Genomic DNA, 23,837 nt, shown 5'->3' on the forward strand with positions numbered 1-23,837 from the left:
AACATCCAATAGCACATAAGCATGTACTCTGTTATATGAAGTCACTAAAACAAGCAGCTAGGTAGCTTTATGGAACGAAAAAACATGCGAAATATCAATCCGCAGGGATTGCCGATTTCACTCAGATGTCATTGTCCCTATAAGAAGTGAATGAAGTGGGACATGGACAAAAAAACGAGAAACAATGGACGATCAGATCACAGCAGCCTTTCCCAGATGGAACTGGCTGATGAGAGAAAAATGTTTGCAAAGAAACCACCTGCTTTATGTAGGTCAGGACGTTCAAGCCACTCACGCAATGTGTATCCATTTGGTCACTGTAGCCAAAATGACACCATAGCCGTAAGCAGGCATTCCTTTTGACCCCTTTGTGATGCGTTTCCTCACAGCAAGATGCGACCGAGTCTGCACACCAAGTCGTTATCAATTTGTTTCCAGGACTCTCGGGGAGGGCAACTACAAAAGAGACACAAAGCGCTCATACATGAGTCACACAGGTGGGTGCGCATGGAAAAAACAGGCCCCAGTCTGACGCCGTCACGGTGGTCAAATGTTACATTCCTAAGGGAGGACTACGTACCAGAGTTCGGACTGTCACAGCCTGCAACCAAAGTACGATATGACAACAAGTCATTTAGTGGCCGCCAAGAGAAAACAAACCCTCCACGGCCGGTCCTTGCGCTATCCAAACAAACCCGCGGTGTATGTTAGAACATACCTGTGGTTAACCAAGCCATGACATCTACCCCTCTCTCCTGCAACCCCCAGCCCGTCGTGATTACATAAATGTTGAGAAGTAGGTCAAAGTGAAGGCGTGCGCAGTTAGCAGGAGCGGATCTGGAGACCCTCGTACCACATTCACCGCAAGGACCTGGCAGTCTGCCGCAGTAAAAGAAAAAAAAAAAAAAAAAAAAAACAGGATGAAAGAAAGAAAAAGCTGGTTCAGCCAAAGTGACTGCAGTGTCGAGCTGCGCTCAGTTGGGGCTCCTAGGACTTCAGGGCCCCAAGGAGGAAAATGTCCAACTCTTGGTCCGCCCTCGTTGGACACATTAACTACCGATCTGAATGGTGGAGAACAGGGGCAACGAGGCCAAGATTTGCACAAATCCCTGGAACAGAAAGTCCGATAGTAAAAGGGAATGGTGATATGCCAGTGATTGTAAAGTGGGGTGGTCTTTAAAAAAGGGTTTGAGCGCTTTCTTTGTGTGTGGCCTTTTTCATTTTTTGAGAGCTGTGAACTATCAAACCATTTGCACCTCAAAACGATGGGACTGAACGCCTCTGTGGAAAAAAATAATTCTAACACATGAATACAAATGGGTACCTGGTTATGACTACAAAGGGAAGTTTGTTTTTTTTTTTGGTGTTTTTGTTGTTTTTTTAGTCAGTATCTCTGCCAAGTGAACACAGAGTATATTCTTTACATGTACACACTTACTCCAATAGCCTTTCCAGTTGTTACAAAAAAGCGTCTCTGTTGACTCCAATGACCTAAATTCCAATTTCATTAGACAAAAGTACCTATATTGAAGAGTATCTGCAAAAATCACACAATTCTGAAATCTGTAATTGACCGCTATTGCCAAATGTGTGAGAAAAAAACACTAAAGTGGAATGGAAAGGGTGAGAAATCTGTCAGTTAGGGGGCAATGACAAACGCAACATGTACTGTAACACCTCACTGGTCAAAGTGCACACTCACATAGAGAGACGCACAAGCACAGCAGAGCAGCTGGGAGATCAACAGAAATATGAGTATGTTTGACGAGTCCAAAGTCTGTCCCAGAGCAAATAAAGCGCCAGCTCCAAATCCACGGGACTGTAAGGAATATTTCTGCCGCCCACCTCTCACTGGGATGGCTCCACAAATACAGGAGAGCTGCAGGCTAGGAACTGCTGGGAAGCAGGAGGATGGAGGCTGCTGGTTGTAGGAGGGGACGTGAGCCTCCGCCACGGGGTGAAAACAGAGAGTGCTTTGGCAAAAGCATCTCCTCCTGGCACCGTCGCCTGGATGTTTATTGGTTTTGACCCCCATGGACTGCATCTCTGTGCCCAAACAGGCAAAAGGCCATAAAGCCACCAAAACCTCACGAAAGAGTTACAATAAACCCTTCTTCTAGCAAACTCCCAACCACAGCTAGCATCACCATATTACGTCAAACGGTGGATGGATTTACTTTGTGACATACGCATACTCGGTGCAGGAATTCATAGCAACTCGCCGCTTTTGCATTCGACGCCAAAACTCCACTGCAAAAACTGGCTGGTTCAATGACAGCCATAGTCGGTGCTAAAGATGAACAGCTTGGTCGTCCAGGTTGTTTTGCCCCATGCCACCGGCAACCAACTCCAATAAAAATGCTTTTACGACCCAGATTTCCTGTGCTTGTATGACATCAATTGGAAAAGCAGTGAAATATTCCAGAGGACGTACGCACAGTTAGCGTTGGTTCAGTTTAAGGTCGTACTTGCTCTCACTGCACTATTTAAGGGTAAGAAAGTTCCTGAGCTTCAGCTAAGCTCTGTGAATTTCAGCTGAAATCGACAGCGAAGTTGTGTAGCTATGATCATTTGGAAAATCTATAAAATTGAGGAAAAAACAAAATCAAATAAAATGAGGATATAAACATTCGTTTCCACACTGAAAAAGAAGATCTCCCCGAACAGAATGAAATTCCCCATTATTGCTAATGGAGTTACGTGGCAGGTCAAGATTAGTACATTACAGTGAGACCACTTTGTGCTGATTGCAATGAAGAGCCATTAGTTCCACACATTGTTTTTTTTTTTATTAGCTTCACAATTGGAGTGGAAGCACACTTGTGATAAACATTTCAGGCAGGTTGTGAAGGATTCCCATTTACATGGAGGCTAGACGACTAGTTTAACAACAACTGTCAACAGTGATGATGATAATTCAGGCTATGTGGGGGGAGGGGGGGGGGGGGGGGAATGAAGCCAAACAAAAACATATACACATCTCCAAAGAAGCGATGCAAGATTCCTCGTGTTCTGGAAGCAGCAGATATTCCGCAGACATCAAGTGCCTTCACTGGAATTCCTTTTCACCGCTCAAGTGGTGCCAATGAAAATTAAATTATCCACAACAGTAGGGCCCTGGAAAAAACAGGCATTTCACTTTTTTTTTAAGTCAATCCCACAAACCAACTTCCATTCGTCTAATTGCATTTGTTTGGAGAAGACCTTAGAAGGGAATTCCTTCACTGGTTCTTAGCTTCACTTGACCTCTTTTACAGGTTCCCAGATCAAAAAAACCTCAATCCAGTTTCGCAATAAGTCGGTCGAATTGATTCTTTTGTGACTGATAAACACCTCAGAGTTGTTTCAAAGAAGACTGGGGCAAAATATTGCTGGCGACATGGAAAAAAAAGAGAGCTGCTGCTATAGATTTAAATAATTCCTACTCAAAGACCTTTGTAAACAGATGAACTGCTGTGAGAGGACAACAAGCTTGTATGAAATGTCAGCCAGGCTGCTTTTTGTGAGAGAAAAACATAATTGGAGTTCAAAGAGGAAAATAAAAGTTCAATGGAAAACGAAATGCTTTACAACTGTTAGCAGTAGTCATTTGCCATCACTTTAAGAGTTCTGACAGGTTTTTTTCCCCTGTAGCAGAATCAAGATCCAGCTCCCATCTCACGTGTACCAAAAGATCATATAAATAAGATGACAGCAATTGGAATCCCCGTTGTATTTTTTTCCCCCCTTACCCGAGGTTGAAGCCAGAATAAAAAAACAAACAAAAAAACAAAAAACAAACACTGAGCGATTGGATATTTCCACAGTTTCAATATTTACAGGGCCAAAGAGTGGCACAAATTGAATTTTTAGCCATATGACGTCAACAAAAGTTGGTCGGAGTTCATCTACTCTAAAGACTGACCTGTCATGGCCTTCTGAGGCGAGACAGAGAGAGAGAGGGAGAGAGAGAGAGAGAGCGAGAGAGAGAGAAATCACGTTGGGTGGTTCGAATGGGGCGCAAAGCCGCAACAGCTTAAAGTTACAAGAAGGGCAAGCACTGGCGGTGAGTAAGAGAAGGTCCTTGGTGGAGGCTTCCCCCGATCCACCCACACAAGGACTCTTCCTTCTTGGCTTGCTCAAACAAAGAGCAACCTCTGACTGGAAGGTCAGGAAAGCCACACATGATGGGGGTGGAGGAACTGAGAGGGTCAGTGTCAAAGCATTTTGACCTCACTGGATATGAGGAGTGTTTTTCTCCGTCGAAATTCTTTGCGCCATGTGTTCCGTCCTCTTCTCTTACATGCTTCCCGAATGTTTTCGAGGCGTTTTTTTTTTTTTTTTCCAAAACCGACCACCTTTTGACACCTCGCATACCAATCTAGATTATGATAAAAATCTGTTTATGTCTTTTCATATCAGCACTCGCCTTGCTGAATCGTTCCAGCTGTCGTCGTAATTCACATGGCTAAAAAAATATATATATACCAAAAAAAGCATTGACACGTAGTTGGTTCTGCAGAAAGAAAACACCATCATACCTCACGGTTACACCCACGGTTTCCAAAGAATGCACTGGACGGGATCCCAAAGGAGGAAAAAGGCAGAGCGTGCCCAGCAAAGTACAGACTAACTGCCCATTACGAGGGATTTCCCAAAACGACCATGTGAAGTGAGATGCTTGGGAAGGGCTGCTATGGAAAAATGAGGAACAGGATTTTTAATCCTGCAGGGGAGGAAAAAAGAAATGGGTGAAAAAGCTTCCCATAAATGTTAATGAAGGGCTTTCCCAGAAAGCCCCCCCCCCCACCTCCACCACCACTTTTCAGCATGGAACAAGAGGTCAGCTAACACAATTATATCCAGCAATCAGACTTCAGGAACAATACAGGAGTGCAATCAAGTGTACAGCAGGAAAATGTTGCTAGTGTTGCATAATGTCTGGCTGCAACACAATGAATAAATAAATAAAAAAAACTCCAGAAAGCTAAAGAAGTTTTTCTTTGAGCTGTACGTGCAAAAGGAACCTCAAGTTTCATATAGAATGCAATCCCGCAATTGGTCAAGCGGCGTCAACTGTTGCGTAAACTGATAATAAACAAAAAAATCGGGCTGAAAAATATCTTTTCAGAACAATTTTAGAAGAAATCAAACCAAGTGCGAAAAGGTTACAACAAAATGGGAAAGCAGTGTAAAAATGACCTATCAGTGAGCGCAATGGATGAACAAGATTCATGTTGCACCTAAAGTAGCAGGGTAATAATACCGTTTAAATTCTCCTGCTGTGACATTTGAAAAGTGTGTGTGTGATGTAAAAAAAAAAAAAAAAAAAAAAAATCACTTTGGTTTGTGTAAATGTGTTATGAAAAGCCAGTTGAACCTCCGCAGCTCCAGATTTTTAAGATTCACTGATGTCAACCTTGTAGCATATTGCTGCCTGGGGACCATTATGATGTACACCAAAAATAAAGTGTTGGACAAATGCAAAAACTCTTAATTTCCTGTCTTCAAGCTGACTGCAAGTCTATCATGTCCCCATCAGGTCTTCGAAACCGGCGCAGAGCGCAGACCCCCCCTCCCCACTTTCCTGTCAGCGATAACAAGCTGCCAGAGAACAGCTCTGTCTTTGAAAGTGCACATGGAACACGTGTGTGCCTCTGAGCTTTACAGCCAGTCCCCTTCCTAACCTCTCTCTCTCACTGCTGAGGCCTGGGCTCGCGGGGGCCACGCCGCTTGCCCCCCTACCCTCGGGCCTCCGTGCAAAAACATCGCCACTGCTGCAGTGAAACGAGACAGACTGTAATGGAAACGGCACACTTTCCAGACACTTGGGGAGGACAAAAAGCATCCCCGCCTGAGCCCGGTGGAGTAAAAAAAAAAAAAAAGAGAAAAGAAAAGAGAAAAAGATGGACAACCAACCCTGGTTCCCCGCCGTTTCTTTGTGCTCATCTGGAAAACGGAACATCTCGTCTTTCAGAAAGTAACTAAGCAGCTTTCACAAAGGATTACAACACAGACCCCATATATAATAAACACCGGAGTCCGCCGATAATTTTTTCAACCGCAGCAAAAACAGCAAAATCCCTATTCCAGCCGAGATTCAATTTTCAGTCCGTAACAACAGCATTCTCACAGTTTATTTTAGAGGTTCGCGTTCCTATTATTTCAAATTTTTGAGTTGCATACCCATCATTCCACCATTCGACAACTGAATCGCCTGAATTGAAAGTGCAGCCTCCAATAGAATCACTGAAGAGTGTGGCCTCTGTCATAATAGGGCTCAATGGGGAGGCAATCCACCAGGGTCCTACAGCAATTACAATAAAACAGCATTTAAAGTCTCTTCATTTAATAAGACGTTTCCCTTCTTCACAACCTACCACAGGCTGAGTTCTGAATATAATGACTGTAATTATTTGGACACACTTTCAGACATTCCACCAAATATATCTGGAAATTGTGGTGTTGTCATTCTGAGACACCACGGATAATAACTTTATTGTTCTTTTACTCTCTTATTACATCGTTTTGTTGGAAGTTTGAGATCTGCAGACTGGAGGTATTGTCTGCTGTTCCATAAGGTGCAACAAACTCTTGGCCCGTTTCCGTTCACGCTCCCATTTGGTACCATCATGAGGAAGGGCATATCACAATCATAAACTGAGTTGGTAGAGGGATATGAAATCTACTCCTACACCCATGTTGGATTTAATGCAAAAGTACAGGTATGATGACCAATAAGATCTTATATTGAAATCTAAAAAAAAAAAAAAACTCAGGAGCAGCGTGTCATCCCTCCCTCTGCCACCGTTTCAACATTACAAAGGTGGATCCCGTTTTGACCTCTCCACTCCAAAAGCCTCCCTTCATCTGATAACATATAGAGCTGTTCAAAAGCCCTTAAACTTACCATTCTTAACATTCTCAGGATTCTGGATGGTGTGACCTCATTGGGTGAGCGAAGCTGGTAGGAAAATAGCCCCTGGCTAAGCTTTTGCTTCAACATGGAAAGTTAAGCTGACAAAGAATGCATGACTATGTGCAAACTTGACTGTGGCTGCACTTGGGTGAGTGAAAACAACATGTTTTCCCCAAGCTTGATCCCACTTCAGGTTGCACTTTTCTCAGTGCAAATGCCAAGAGTGCGGCACCTGACTCGCTTTCATCTGGTAGAAAACTCCTATCTGAGCCAGCACACATACACATGCATTCATGCAACTGCTGCAAGAGTTGCATCAGGTGGTGCAACTTCATTAGCTCAAACATGATGAATTTCTGCACCACGTGCACATTTATAGCATAAATATTGATCTTCATTGTCATATCATAAAACAAGATTGTTATCGCAAATGTATAATATAGTAATAGTATTGACGTAATAGTATTTAGCCACAGTAACACAGGCAAACGATGGCCTGCATGCATACTGGGCAATCAAAACCAGGTTAATGTGAAAAGCACATTTAAAAAATAAAGTAGGCAAACGGTTTTGGGGCTTTTTAAAATAAATTTTCTTCTGAGTTGCTACAAACACGTGGATGTCTGTTTTACTAGCTACTCGCTTCTACACGGAATCTGTTTGCTGCGGTTCAAAAAAAAAAAAAAAAAAGAGGAAATCTTGGCTTGCCAAAGTTGTTTACTGGAAACCGTCGCCTCCGGTTTTATTTGGCGGTTTATGAGACTCAGCTCAGTCTGCAGTATAAAGGCTACACTGTTGGACGTTAATTCTGCGGTTTAATAATACACACAAGCATTTCACACAACACAGGAAATCACCTAATTCAATGACATCATGCAAAAAAAAAAAAAAAAAAAACGAAAAATCACGTTCGTTTCGGGGATTAGTAAGACATCCCAGGATGATTCCACTCACAGACCGAAGAGGTCGCCGATGGGACGGCCGGTGGGAATTGAGACGAGGCAGGAACTTCGAGTTAGTTGGAGATGGATAAGGAGCAGCAGGCGACGACCGTTGCAGTTAAAAACAGTCAGAAGTCAATTACATGCCCCTCTGCTTATTTGGAATGTTGGAATACAGAGAGAAGGGATGCATCTGGCGAGCTATTCGAGGTGAATGTGTGTTCCTGCATGTTCTTGTTAGTTTGTCTGTGCTATTTTTCCTCCCCTGTGTGTGTGTGTGTGTGTGTGTTGCATCGCTCTCACTGAAGCACATCATTGCTAGCTGGTAATAAAAAAAAGAGGAAAAAGGACAAAATGGTGCGGCGGCTGGAGCACGAGGAGCCATTTATTGAAAGACTCTCTGTGGACCTGATTGGTACCTAGCTGAGAGCTAAGGTGAACACTAAAGCACTCTCTCCCTCACACACGCGCACACACGCGCACACACACACACAGGGACACGTGTACGTTAATCAATACTTGTACTAAATAAATGCCAGATTCGGCAAGTACTCGGAAAAAATGGCAGATGTAAATTAAATGTCACATGGCCATAAATGTGCAGCTCACACACACACACACACACACACACACACACACACACACACACACACACACACACAAAAACCACAATCTTGGAACGTTCAGGATGTCAAGCCAGAAAGAAAAAAAAAGGCTTTGAAAACATCCATTTGGTCAGGCTCTGCTGAATCATTTACCAAAACTGAGGTGGAAAAAAAAGAAAGAAAAAAAAAAAAAACCACGTTGAAACACAAAGTCTGGCTTTTACGTAATGCCAGCAGCCAGTCAGTCAGAACCACAGGATGCAAACGGGGAAGCAGAGAAAACAAACACTGAAGGATGTCCTTTCTGCATACTTGATGCCTTTCCCAGCCACAAATACCAAAGTTCGCCCGGGACGCTGCAAAACCGATTCACTCAAGACCGACCTGTGATTTTTACCTTATAAGGGTTTGAATACTTTGGGCCTTAGGTTGTCTGTATACGTGTATACGTGTCACGTCTGCGTGCAAGGTGGCCCGCCAAGGCAGGTTGAATTGTGCCGGAGATGATTTTTGCACAGCTGCTCAGTCTGCGTTATCATGCAGAGATAATGTCTTTGGCTGAGTGCGCAGCGGTTCAGAAGGAGCTGAAAGCAAATTAAACGCATACTTGCTACCTGCCCAAGTTCTGCAAAAACACAGTTGTGATGGTGCCTGCCGGCATCCCACCTTACGAGCAGAGGGATTCTGAAAAACACTGTCGGAGGTAAAATGGTCTCACACGCGGGGTTTCCCTCATGACGTGGAAAACGAAAATAACTTGGTGGCAATTTCAAAGTCATCCATCACTTTTCTATTACAGCTCCTCCTGCCCTCAGGGTCCCCAGGGTGGTGGAGCCTCTATGCCACCTGTCTTCGGGCACAGCCAGGGTGACACCTTGTATGAGTGGCCAGTTTTTTTGCAGGGTCATGAAAAGACAAATGGTCATTTACACCCAACCAATTTAAAGTTTCCAATTTGCCTCAGGTGCATGTTTTCTTTTGGACTGAGAGGGGAAGCCAGAGTACCTGGAGGCCTGGAGATCCAACCTGCCAATGTTCTCACTCGAGTCGCTCATTTAAAACAATGTGAATGCAAATGTTTTGACTAAAGGTTTACTAGTTTGTCGTTGCTTTGCCAATTCTTTCCAAACAAAATGCCACGGCTGTTGGGCAATTAAAATGTTGGCCCATTTCTGCAGAGTAATACAAAACAAACCTACATGACATGATTTGGACTTTTAATCGTTTAGCTTGAACATCTTCCAGTTCACAACAGTAATAAGTTACGGTCCAATTCAGGAGTAGCAGTGTTATAACGTCACTGTTGCAAAGGCCAGAATAACTTGGGAAATTTGCGAACGATGCAATTCTGTTCATCATTAACATTATAGCTACTCATTTAGACAGTTCAAATATTCATGTTAGAGAACATAACAAATATGTTGCATGTTGAATAGGAGCGTTTTTATAACACTAACGAGATTTCCAACCATCAATTAAACACTCTGTGTGAAAGCACCGGAAGGCAAACCACGCTCGGCCTACTGGCTCAGAGCGGTGACAGCACAAGACGGGAACTTTGCGGTCAGGAGGACATCCATATCAGCGCGCGGTGAGCAAATTCTTACACAGCCGTGCATGCGTATAATCAGGCAGGCTTGCACGTGTGCATGCTAAGTCAGGGCCTTAACTGTCAAATGAACAGCTGCGGCGGCTCACGTACAGGAGCGCTGACTTCATGCCAGTGATAAGTCATAACTCATTTCAGAGTCACAGTTCAGGGCTGCACTCGATGGCAGATACCTTTGTGGGTGCCGAACAACGGATGTTCATTTATGGCGCTCGCCATGTTTAGCTGGCTGCTCGCAGCATGCCGTCACTGCTCCGAAAAAGCATCCCTGGGCATGGTGAGGAAATGCCTGACGCACTTTCTGTGCCTCCAGCGTCGACACTGAAATGACCCGTGGTCAAAATTGATCCCGAATTACTAGCGCCAGTGAGGGGGCAGCTGTCCCCGGATACCTCAGCTGTTCAAATGATCTGAAACCTTTGGTGAAATCAAAAGACAAATGTCAGTAGGAACTGTTTATTAATTTGCTTTCTATACCCGTCTCACCTGCACTCAGGGTCATGGGGTGAGGGGTTGGGTTGCTGGGGCCAATCCCAGCAGCCTTTGGGCGCAGGTAAAAAACACCAACGACCATTCACACTCACACACACACACACACCTACGGACAATTTTGAGTTCCAATTCGTCTCACATGTAAGTTCTGGACTGTTGGAGGAAGCCGGAGAACCCAGAAAGCCACCACTCAAACACAGGGACCTGGAAGCTCCACACAGAAAGGCTCCAGGGCTGGGATTGAACTCACAACCTTCTAGCTGTGAGGCGACAGTGCCAATTACTGCACCACTGTGTCACCAAGGAACAGTTTACTGTTGCTATTAAAAAAAAATAATAATAAGTTTGTGTATATGCATTTAAATTGTCGCGATAAAAAAAATAAAACTTACAGTAAACGCCCAGACATCTGGAATACTAGAATGATTGTGCAAGAAAAGTGACAGAAGCTGCCTGGCCAGTGAGAACTTTAAGTAACTGTCAGGACTGATCTGGCTGCCACATTTCTGTCCTCTCATCTCCGTCTTTGATCCACGATTCCTTCGCAGCTCGGCTCTCAGTTGAGATGAGCTCAGCGGATGGCTGTGACAAATCACCACACCAATAGTTTGGCTCAACTTGGCTTTGCAACATGTCTGCAGACGCAAGAAAACCCTGCTGGGTGTCGTCAAGGAATCTGCAACAGTTGCATAATCGCGTAAATCTGAAATGCGTGAAATACTCTGAAAGTCTGATTATTTGTGGCCAAAAAAGTTGAAAGTTCGGACAGCTGCGATTTCAAAGTGCACTGAGAGTACGAGAAGCACAGGCAGCATGGGAGATACTGCTGAGGACCGTGGTGGTGAGTTAGGACCCCAGATGAACTTTATTTGAGGGGAACAATTAAGGTATGATCACTTCTATCCCCAAGCATTGGAAAACAGGACCAAATGTTCTCACAAACCCAAGAGGAAAACCATTTAACATGGATAATCTTTTTGTACATTGCAGCAAAAACCTTTCCAAATCCCTTTAACTTTGTTGTGATTACCTTCTCAATCTATTTAAGAGTTTTCCCAAAGAAGCCGGCAGCTTCCAAGCTGTTATCACCCGCTGATGTCATGGACCCAGTCTGAGAGGATTATGCAGATGGTGGGGGAGATGACCAGCACCGGAGACGTAGGAAAACGCAGAGTCCCCCTGATAAAACCTTGGGGAGAATGACGAGGAATTGGGCCTTGCATTAATCTCCCTCTCATTTACGAAAGGGAGTTTGGCCGAGCACCAAATCGTTCCATTGTAAATTCTCTGTCTTGTGGTTGTGTTTCCTCCGACCACAGTCAATTTCTCCTCGAGGCAGCGGGAAACAAACAAGGCTGGTCCAAGACAATGGAAGGGGGAAACATGCGAAATGTCACCCGAATCACAACAACAAGTTCAAGGCGAGCGTTTTCTTGTGTTCCACTCCTTCCCTTTCCCTGCATGGAAATCTCAATTAGAGTGGAAGGCTCCAAGCAGCGTCACGAAAGGGATTCCACGTCTATGACGCATCAAGTGCAATAAACAAACTCAAAAAGACAAAGGATTTTTCCAAGGGCAAAAGTACAGCGGCGGAGTTCAAGTGGCAAGACGTACGGCAAACAACGGAGGTTCGGTATTTTGCTCGGTTGGCGAGCACACATAGCTTACATTCCTAATTGTTTCATTTCAGGACATTGACGCAATGATGGAATAGCTGTCGTGTAAGTCATCCTATCCCCTTCCTCTACTCAGCAAGTAAGGCTCCGTAAAAGGAGAAATCATTCGCTCGAGTCATTCAAAATACAAGGTTCTTTACTGATTATATTGTGTAGTTTGCACCAACTAATGCTCGGCAGGTGAAACAGCAAACACAAGAGTGTAAGTGAGTAAAGTGTCATACATTTGACTGATTGTAAAAATGAGTCTCAAGCACCAAAAGTGCAACAAGTTGAGAGAATATTATAGTGAACAACTTTGAAAACAGGTGATTCCCAACATGAATGGGAGTCTGTATGGAGCTGCAGACAGGACTCTGAGTCACGATCCACACTGGCACCACAGCCTTACACGGTCAAGCCGCCCATTTCCTCCCTCAAGTCATGCAACAGCATCAGTGGCAGGTGATGGTGTGAAGATCTGAGACATTCCTCTGTAGACCTTGATGCCGTTTTCGCCGTGACACATCCATTGACACATGCATTCCTGTGAGCTGGGCATGCGAACTTCCATCTATTTGTAAGCTTACACGCAATGTGGTCAGCATGTCCGCCAGCATGATGTAACTGCAGACAGTCCATATATGATCAAAGGACCCATGACTTGTGTCGGGAAGCTGGGCTTTTTTCAATCTTGAGTTTATTTTTTTGCGTGAAGTTCATACATTTTAGGCGTCATTGGTTTTACCCGCGTTTGTGGCATTGTCTGCATTCCCTGTGAAGGCCCAGCCCGTCAAATTAAAGAGTGATATCTGAAAGTTGGTCGAATCTTTGGTTCAGTTGGGTCACAAAGAACCAGATGTTACAGAAAGCACATTCATCAGAGAAATGGGGAAATTTCTGATTGTATGGAGGATGACGGTTGGTTTTTGTTTCGTTATCTCTTGGTGTGACCTCCAGACACTGGGAAAGTGGCACAAGCCAGAAGATTTTTCATCACCTTTTAATGATCCCCTCACTTCACTACATCATCAGACAGGCATTTATCGTTATGGACATTTAGCAACGCCACAAACTAGGAGAAAATTTATCAAAGCAAAACATCTTGTTTTGTTTTGGGTTTTTTTTTTTTGGGGGGGGGGGCTTTGTTAGGGGAGTGGGAGGTGGGTCCATTTTCTGAAAAAAATCAGATGATCAGAATGGACAGGAAGTCAGGTGACAACGTTTCTCACTAATTTAGTAATAATACATTCCATAGTTTTCCTTCTTTTAAATTGTAGCACTGTCAATAATATCTTTTCATTCAAAGAAGCAGAGTTCATGCCAATGTGAACAATATTTACGGAATATTTACAGATACTGAATAATTTCAAGATTTATGACGAGGGCTTTGTTTTATATGATAATGGTAATCCTTTCCTTTCCTCCCACTGTCATTCCATGTCAGCCAAACTTGCACTATGTATTAAAAGAGTCAAAAGTCATTGAGCTTGAGCGTATAATGTCAAATTGGGCATTTAAGTGTAGTTTATGATTGCTGCACTCTCTCCAGTTTTCCTACCGTCTGTAACATGATTCTTCAAAATATGGCATAATGAAATCATTTTAATAGATGGCATAAAATACAGTCTTTGAAAAAAAAAAGAAAATGGACTATTCAAAGGATCAACACTGACCAAACCGCAGAGAGAACGACTCACAAGGTTGTGTGGAAGAATCGGACATCAACCATCTGAAAAAGTATTTGCGACCCCCCCCCCCCCCCCACCACCACCCCGACCGAACTACATCAGACGTGTCTAGTGAAAAGAAAGTGTTTCAAAGTGACAGTGTTTTTCAAATTTTATATTTTATTTGTATTTTTTTGGCTTTTAATACAATCATATAAAAGCAGACATGCTGTCAGAGGATCGGAATGTGAAATGGAACACAGTGGGAATATCTCACGGGTTGGGACTGTGGCTCGCGCATGTGTGTGTGTGTGTGTGTGTGTATTCATGCACTCTGGCACGAGACAGGTGTGCTTCTGCGGACAGAACAATCCCTGTTGTTGCCCAGCCATTCTTTTATTGCTGCCTCATGCTGGGCCAATCAGACAGAAGGGAACAACCACCAATAACTCCAAATCCTGACACCAAATCTATGACAACAAAGTATAAAAAAAAAAAAAAAAAAAAAAAAAAAAGTCAAAAAACCCGCAAGCAGCAACACAAAGAGCAGCAGTGTATTTTTGGAGGACGCTCTTATTTTTCCAGGCATGTTTCTGTCATTATCATTCCTGGAGTAGCTCATGTTTGAAGTCAGCGGGCCGTAGAACAGCACAGCCTGCTCGCTGTGCACAGAGTGGGACGTGCACGGCGAGATGGGGAAAGCAGGCGCCGAGCTCGTGCCAGAGAAGAAGAAGAAGAAGAAGAAAACGACAGAAGAAGAAGAAGAAGAGATGAGCGGGGGGGAGGAGGGAGAGGAAGAAGGGGAGGGGCTCCCGGCGAGCACGGTGAGAGCTCCGTGACCTAGACCCCAACTCTGATTAGTTTTCATTTCCACTTCCCGTTGCTGCGCGATCAGTCAGTTTAGTCTATCACGCCCCTGGTCTGTCTGTGGGACTGTGTTTATGTCTAGCGAGAGGAGCGCCGGTGACAAATCCAGGGGAGGCGAAGCCGTCCGCCGGTCAAAAGAGGCGGCAGTTCTTGAAAGACGCACATTTCTCCGCCTCCCTTTGTTGGAGCTTCATATTATTTCAAACCCTGACCCTACTTTGCTCTCGGCGGCCAGCTTGTTTGGACTGAAATTGTTCTGAGTGGGGAAGGAACGCCAGCAAGTCACATGGCAGAAGTCAAATAACTGACGGGCACAAAGTCAGATTACCCAAATAATTTGGAAACTTGGTCGCAATTTCCACCGCGAGTTTTGACCTCACAAGTCAGCTGTCGAGTCTGATATATGAAATGGTCCTTGCGTTCCAGAAAGAAAAAAAAAAATAGCGTTGTAGGTGTTTGGATATTCTGAATCACAGTGAAGAGTCAGTCAGAACTCTGGCTTTATCCAGTTCCAAGGACGAGGCTTGCCGGCAGCTGAAATGTTTAACAGCAGGTAGAACATCGAGTTACAAGGAAGCAAGTTCCACAGAAACCCAACTTAAAAATTGTCATCTTCTCCTTCTTCTTTGTTTTTTTTTTTTTGGCAGGCTGCACACGTTTTGAAACGCATACTGCCAGCTACTGGACCAGAGTATATAGCACCCGGTCTATTCCAGTACTTCATATTTTAAAAGGTTCAAGAGTGCTCACTGTCACAGTCTTGCAGTACAGTGTGATAAAATTCTGCCAGCAGAACATTTTTGTTCCGACACCAGTGTGAAATCTGTAATAGGCAGAAACATATCTAGCTATTTTTTCTCATTTTTGAATTCTATTTTTTTTGATAATCCCCTCTGAAGGTACCTTGCCATTTAGATCCAATAAACTAATCTGACGGATTTGACACGTCACACCTGGTGTTTGAGGTTATCCGAGTTGCGCAGACTTTATCCTGTTACAAATGTGTGACGAGGTTTTGGGGGAGTATTTCAAATCCTTCCCATTTTCAGACTTCTTTTCAGCGGTACCATCATCCATTTTTTCCCCCAATCTCAGCCAGTAAAAATGCAATTGCTATTGTTGGCAGCGGACCGAAGGACGGTGCACGTCCATGTCCATTATGGATGCAGGTGTGAACAGCTTCCCCCCCCCCCCCCCCCCTCAGAATATACAAAGGAAACGCAGGGCCGGATAGCCAAAAAGGAGAAGACGATGAGACTAAATATAGGAAGTGGATACTGGTCTGCTCTGTGCGCAGAGGAAGAGACTCCCGGCAGATTTGGTGGACGATGATGTCATCCCTCTCTCCCTGTCTCAGTCAGCTGGGGAGACCAAAACAGTCGGGTCAGCTGGGAGGTCAGAGAGGGAAGCCCAACGTTACCAAAATGGGTTGAAGGATCAGGCTTCCCTGACCTCTGCTATATCCACGCATGCCAGGGAGAAGCCCCGTTTTAAAGCCAATGACCGCATGCAAAAAAAATGAGCTTGAAGAGTGCCAGGTGCCAAAGGTTGATGTAATATCTGCCCCCAAGTTCAAAGCTCCCATAAGCTTTGAACTTTGATCTCATAAAGACGCTGCGGCTTTTATTTTTTTTTCATTATTATCCTCATTTCAACTCCGAGCTGGTTCAAATTGTTCAAACGACACAAGAGGATTATTTAACAATGCCTCCGCGCGACAACCTCAATTACAGAAAGCGTCAGCCGAGTCAAAGGAGTGAAATATTAGAGGATGGCGTTCAGCATTCATGAAAACGGTGCCTCGAGTGGCAGCAAAAGCACTTAAAGAGCCGACTGGCCTCGGTATTTGAGGTGGGCGTGCAAAGCGAATAATGAATGACGAGGCAAAGACCCATTAGAGGGTTTAATCATGTTGTGATGACAGGATACCTGGGCCGTGACAGCCTCCTCAGAGGCCCGGAGCAACAAGAAGCAACACGAACGGAGCTGCAGTGGACTGTATAAATAGCACGCAGTCAGCCACGGCTGGAACCGGCGTTACAATGGCTGAGACCCGACAGGATTCCTCTTAAAATACGTTGACGGCGAAAACAGTGAGAGGAAACCGTGCACGACGGCAGCTGCATTTCCATTACAGCCTTTCACAAAACAAAAGCAACATTTCGAAACATTTCGACAAAGTACAATTGCAACTTGCAGGCGTTTCCATTGAATGGTGTGAAGCGCATGAAGCCGCTGCACTGCGCGTGTTTCTGGGCACATGTTTTCGGGAACAAAGTAAAGGATGGAAACCCGACCACAAACGGCATGTATTGCAACGTACAGTTGGAGTAATTGTGTGCGAGCTGACGGGGCACGTCTGGTTAAAAAGGTCAATCAATGGCGTCCTGGAGCGGAGCAGCGGTTCAGTAGAACTGTGGTCTGTTACGGCTGCACAAAGAGTGAGGCGCTCAGCCAACAGGAAGCACACAGTGTGTGTGTCGCATATTTTAAGCCTTTTCAAGTGTGCGCCGTGCCTGGAATTTTGTTTTTTCAGCCTGTTTTCTTATCAAATTGTGTGTGTGTATCCGTCTGGGTGTAGATACATGTATTTATTTGTGTGCGTGTGTGTGTGTGTGTCTGGTCGGGCAGGATGGTGAGCCAGACTAGTGAATGAATAAGACACGTGAAGAAAAGGAATTATGGACTCTGCAGCTCTGCACGTTCTCAATACTTCCTCTCAGACTGCTTATGCTAGAACAGTTTGTGTCGTCTGCGTCTGTATTTGTTTATTTCTCCTGGCCAACACCCACTATGTAAGGGTTCGCCGAGTGAGCGGCATGCAGTTTGAGCGGTCCACCAAAAAAAAAAACAAAAAAAAAACCCCCATGCACACAAAGACGTAACACGGGACAGTCAATGTTACTCAACACGCTTAATTGAAGGCATGTCGTCTTTACATGCGAGGTTCGCTAAAAAGAGACAAGAAACGAGTGCACAGGACTAAGGAAGGCACACGCCACTGCATAGCTTTGAGCAGCTGCTTCATCTGCGGGGAGTGAAACACAAAGTGTGAGGATCAAAACGAAAGTTATGCACCGAAGTCACACTCAACGTCTTTTTACTCGCAATGTTGTTCAGTGAAAGGTAAAGCAAAAAGAAAGCTGAGGCTGGAGGAGAGGATGTCGGCCTCGCCGTCCCTGAATCCAGCAGTCTGTGCTGATTCTCCAATGTACCGACTGTCCGTCAACAATCTCCTTCCTGTGTCGTATTTAACCCCCATTCATCTGTATTTTTAGTGCGCTAGTTCTATTTTGGCCGCACTATTCGTGGTTCAGGACCTTCATAACATAGCGGTGCTATTAAACCATTCATTTAGCCACCGGTGTTGCTTATAGGGTGTATTTCTTTCTTTTCTCTTTCTCTTTTTCACAGCTTGTACTTTTCAGAACCTTTAAGCTGCTACAGGTGAACGTCCACAGTTTGCATTGTGGACTCAATAAAGACTTCAAGCACAAGGAACACACTAACCAATGCTGCATTGAAAGCCAAAACGTGACCGCAGTCTCTCTCACTTCACTGCACCACACACTGATGTTGTGGCTGCACCGTTTATGATCTGCTGCGCTGAACTTTGTGTTCATATAAAAGCGCACAGAGGGATCCGCAGTGATTTAATAGTATGACCGAAACTAAACACTGCGTGCGTGCACACGTGCGCACGATTGCATCACAGCACGCTCTAGGCCGAGCAGAAAAGAGGGAGCTCCCGTGTATTCAGCCACCAGCTTGTATGTCAATGGTCTATTTTCGCAGCTGTTACTGCCGAGTGAGCCTCTGATTGTGGTTTGTACACATTATCTCTGGCAAACAAGATCCGAAAAAAACACGACCCGCGCACTCCTTCCCGCGTCACGTTGCTCTCCCCGAAAAAACATGTTCCGCCGAGTAACGTGACGAACGGAACCGAGGCGATGGTTTTCTTGGCGGTCCGAATTCGAAACGTTCCGTCTCAAACAAATTGGTTTTCCTAGCAGAACTAATCTCTCAAAGTCAGGGTCGGCTGCGGCAGTTGCAACGGTTTCAACTGGCCCGTTTCACTCTTCTGACGTCGATCTATCGAGATGAAAAGCAAACGTGAGGGTTCGGATGGTTTTATTTCCCCCTGCAAAGTGACAACAATGTGCAATAAAAATGGATTTGTCCCAATGGCTCCTACGGGGAGCCACTCAAGGAAATGGACCTATTATATTTGAGGACATGGTAACAGAGTCTTCCAAATAGCCCCTGCGGTAACGACCCTGGCATGTGCCAAACATGACACTGCTTCCAAAACATTACCGGAGAAACACTCAGCCCCCAGCCCCACCCCACCCCCCCACCCCCCAGGTCTCGAAGACGTGTCAACCCCTCCGGTAATTAAGCCCTGCGGCTCGCCAACATGACAACCAGCCAAATTCAGTTTAGGTTTGGCTCCACGTTATCTGAGTCATAACCACCGTTTCAGTCCTGAACAAAAAGGCCCCTGAGTCACGCCGGTCTCTTTATGTCTGCCGTCTGCGGTTGCGAGCGTGTTGTATCGTCTTCACGTGTTGTAAAACAATTAGCACAACAATAGCGTAAAAGTGACTTGCACAGACAGAGACGGTTGGGGTTAATAATTGAAACAACTGCTTTCTGATGGACGTGTGAACGCCTTGCTGCGAAGGCCTATGTCTGCGTGTGGAAGCGTGTGTTTAATTTTTTATTAAAGTGATTGGATTTTTTTTTTTACTGTGAATTGTTTATTTAACAAGACATCAGTCTGAGTGATTGGAGTTTTTGTAAAACCTTGTCCTCTGCCAATTATTGCACTGGGAAACAGATTTCTGCATTCCTTCAGCTGTTGGTGGAAAAAATGAAAACGTGCAAACTGTTGTAACCTTCCCTTAATAACCACTAATGAAGAAAAACAAAGAGGAAGCAAACGTGAGCCTGACTGATGCTTATTTTTTTCCTTTCACGGTAAGAGGAAAGATTTCCCCCTGCTCAGTTCACTTTGCTCCTGAGTCACTTGGCAAAACTCAGCAGCACACTGTGGCTTTCCATGGTGTGGTGGTGCATGTTTAGTGTGTCATTAAAATAACAAAAAAAAAAAAGAACTGGTCAGCCGCGATGGGCAAAAGGTTACACCAATCACTTTATTTATGTATTTTCTTGTTTATCCCCCAATTTAAATGAGCTGTTTACCAGCTGGAGATGTGAAGTGAAGCCACAGAGGACTTTTTTTTTTTTTTTAGAAGTGTTCCATCTGGCATGTCTGGTTCACATTTGGGGATACTTTTGACATCGACATAGTGTGCAAACTGAAAAATGTAAAAATACCAGATCTAGTGTCGCAAATATTGCACTAAGTAGTCACAGCAAAACCTACTGGGAGGAAGATATTGTTGCGCTGCCTCAAGTAGATACAAGGCTTAAGCTTTGGCCGCGAGACGCTTATATAACTCTCTGACCTGCAAAGCCGATACTGGCAATCAGGCCCCTTGGCGCGCTAATGTGCTGATCCAGACTACGGAGCGCTCATGGGAACTCATCCTCCACTTGGCCGACAGGATTCCAGTCCGTCAGTCTTCCTGCTGACCCTGCAGCCCCTGACCTGTGATCACCTGCCAAGACTGCTTCGAGTGAAGCCGGGCAGCAAAGTGAGAGGCCTGGCCCGAGTGTGGTTTACCCCCCGCGGCCTTTTTATTATTAACCTGATCTTATGACAGGGATACAATGGCATGCCCGCATCCATCCCGTTCAACACACGTGCACTGGGCCAGACACATGCTCTTCCGCTACATCTGCTCGGGAGCCGTTAAAGCGCCTACACAGGCGAGATCAAACGCTTATCAGTCAGTGCGCTTAGGTGGTTGTATGAATTCATCGAGAGGTGAACTTAAAAGCTCACGAGTGTGTGTGTGTGTGTGTGTGTGTGTGTGTGTGTGTGTGTGTGTGCGCGCACTCACAACACATGTGAGCTTTTCCTACGCTTTCCAATTTTCCGGAAGTCTGCCGGAGCCTCCCACTGCTTTGGGCCCCAGCGGATGAGCTCTTATTGTGGGTTTGGAGCCCCAACGCAATTAGGTGAGTTTATGGTAAGCGCTAAGAAGCGGAGAAGCTTGTCATTCTGTCAGAGCTGATTTCCTCTTCGCTTTAAAGGCCGACCTCTCGGAGCTGCCAAGGGTGGACACAGCTCAAAGCTGTTGGTTTTAAGAGCCTTTTTTTTCTTTTAACACTGCGGTAATTAGGCTCTTACTTCCTTTAACACGATTGTGTTGCTAAGTGATATAAAGCACAAAAACACTCTGGCTTCACTTGATGCCTGGCAACATAAACAGTCAATATCCAGGAAATGGGTGCATGATGATGGACTCGCAATTTTGGGGTCAGAGCAAGTGGTGCATTAAGGCCCCTTCCATAGCTTGGCACATCAGGTGGAATGCTTCCTAAATCCATTGGAAATACAGTACATCAAATCTGGGAAAGGGCCCGTAGTTTTTTGTAAAGTCAATCTTCAAACCTTGAGCCTATTATATTCAAAGTAAAAAAAATAAGATTTCTTTCTTACAATGATTTGAGCCAGACAACAACCACTCAAAAGAGCACAGTGGGGTAGCGGAACGCTGGAGTGTTGAAGTGAACAATGAAATAAGTCTGGGACATTCATCGAATTGGAATTTCATTTGAAATTTTGGCTTTGGGTGATCATAATACATGCAAATGGCGGTGAAACAAATATTCTGTCGAATGAAAAGTGTTGAATGTAAGGTCACTAAGCAGTTGCTCTGTGTTCCAGAATGGCTTCCATAATGCTCCCACATCCAGCGGAAACAAGGGTCAAGAAGGGACTCCATTGGATGTGTGCGTGTTCCAAAATCATACTGCTGCGTACATGTAATTTACACAAACAGAGCCACAAGCCTAAACACGGGTTCCTAAGGCAAAAAAAAAAGCACCTCGACGGCAGCATCTGTGCAGGAGTCATTATACCTGCCAAGTTAACGGGCCATTCTGCACTGCGTCTCTTCTTCTGTGTTTCACTTATGTTGGTCGCTTTCACCTTTTGCACAGATAAAATAATATCTACTGCTCATAGAATGCATGAAGACTGTCCAGAAATACTTTAAAATGTCAGTGTTCATTGAAAGGTAGCTCTTTAATGCACCGATTCGTGTTATGATAACATGACTGAAAAGCCCACTGTCACATGATTCAAATGCTATTTAAATGCCACAGAAAATCTGTACAAACACCCAGAGGGTTCAAAAGCTCCCGACAAACACAACATTGGCCACGGTATGACACAGGAATGAAATCAAAACATTCCTTCCAGAGAGAGTGTCAAAAAAATGGCCATATCGTTCTTGTCATGAATGAAGAAAAAAACCCAAAAAAAAACAACCTTTTGGTGCACCTCCCTGCGCGTTCCCCAGAGCATTTCCCAACAGTGTTGATGTCAATTTTCCGAGTGCTGTGCCAACAAAATACTTCATCCACTGCACCTCTGAGGCCTGCGTACGCTCTCGAGTCTCACTACCAGATTCACCTCTTTACTGAGGTATTCGCTCAAAAATTGTACAAACACAGTTACACAATGGAGATAGGGGTCTTATGCAACTGACACCCGTCGTGCTATGGCCCGAATGTAACAGTTTTCACGGCCCTGAACTTGAATGCCATTCCACCCAACCATGCATGCAGGCAAAGACAAACTATCATATTATCACAACCGGAACTTCTTCTTGGCAGTTTAACATTTCCGTCCTATCTCAGATTATTCCTTAAAACCAATTAGAGATTTTGTTGCAGATATCGAAGGATCTGTCCATCAATTATCCATCCCTGCTTGTCATTAGCTCAGGGTTGCCGGGTTGCTGGAGCTTATCTCAACTGTCTTGGGATGACTGTCAATTCATAATTTACAGTTTTAAAGACCCGCCCTCCCTCTCTCCCCTCACCCCTCCCGTTATCAGCATGCTGCAATAGCAGTTAAACATCTTGATGAATGTCCGGATGTTAGCTCTGTATTTCTCTGATTTTAATACTGAGTGATGACAACAGACTAGACAGACAACAGAAATGATTTAAAGCACAATAAGAAATGTATAAGCAGCCAACAGCAACTCTTGTCATAAGAAATAGACCGTTACAAAGCACGAGAGGAGGAAAAGTCACTGAGCAAAAAGCTCCGTCTCATCCATCAGAAATTGAAGTCAGACAAATGGAAGTGTTCGGTCAGGAAGCTGGAATGGTTTAAACGTCTAGTGTGCCTAATCTAATAGAAAAGGTCTTTATTGTTAATGAAATCTAGAAGGATGTAGAAAAAACGTCTGGTCCTCAGGACGCTGGCATTATTGAATAACAGAAAGTCTCCAATGCAGCAGCCCTTCGGAGGGGGATTTATGTGACAGCTAATGCCAGAGCTGCCAGAAAGACTGGGCATGCTATGGCTTAGTCTTCCCTCTAATTGTGTATTAGATTATTGGAAGAAGTGATTATCGCATGCATTCAGATTATGTATGTTTTGCCTCCAGAATGTGAAAGCATATACCAAAACAAAAAGGAAAAAAAAAAAGCATGTCACCTTTAACTTTGAGTGTAGAAACAAAATAGTCTCCAAACCTCCAGTCACTAGCATTTTTCTCCATCAATAACTAAGAACTGAAGAGATAATAACAGATTTATTGTCTTGGAGATCATTTTAACCCATGGCAATCGTCGAGTCAATGCTATAGTTATAGTGGCAAAAAAAAAAACAGCAGTTGGCGATATCAGCAGGATCCTTTTTAGGAGCAATTCTATTGAGAACATAACAAAAAGTGGCCAATCAAAATCTGCGTAAAACATAAACACAGTTTGCATCACCCATGCATTCGACAGGGTCGTGGACATCAAGCAAGTCGGCACTGAAGCTGCTGGTCATTTCCACCCCAGCCACGCAATCTACCACCACCTCATGCAGACCAACATTATTATATAACATCATCACTTTTTTTTTTTCGACACAGCTGCTCCGTGCAGCGTGTGCTTAATGCAGCTGGTTGCGCAGTGATCATTCATCGCTAAATGAATATAATTATTTTTCTTGGTGTTA

General features: G+C 44.4%; 1 protein-coding gene across 1 annotated transcript in view; it reads right to left on the reverse strand.

Moving 5' to 3' along the window:
• Nucleotides 1-23,837, reverse strand: part of ddah1 (dimethylarginine dimethylaminohydrolase 1) — a 62,627-nt gene that overhangs the window by 26,291 nt on the left and 12,499 nt on the right. The gene's annotated exons all lie outside the window — the stretch shown is intronic.

This window comes from Nelusetta ayraudi, unplaced genomic scaffold, assembly GCF_046127955.1.
Source record: "Nelusetta ayraudi isolate G7.1 ecotype Tasmania unplaced genomic scaffold, CSIRO-AGI_Nayr_v1 ptg000084l, whole genome shotgun sequence".
Taxonomy (NCBI): Eukaryota; Metazoa; Chordata; class Actinopteri; order Tetraodontiformes; family Monacanthidae; genus Nelusetta; species Nelusetta ayraudi.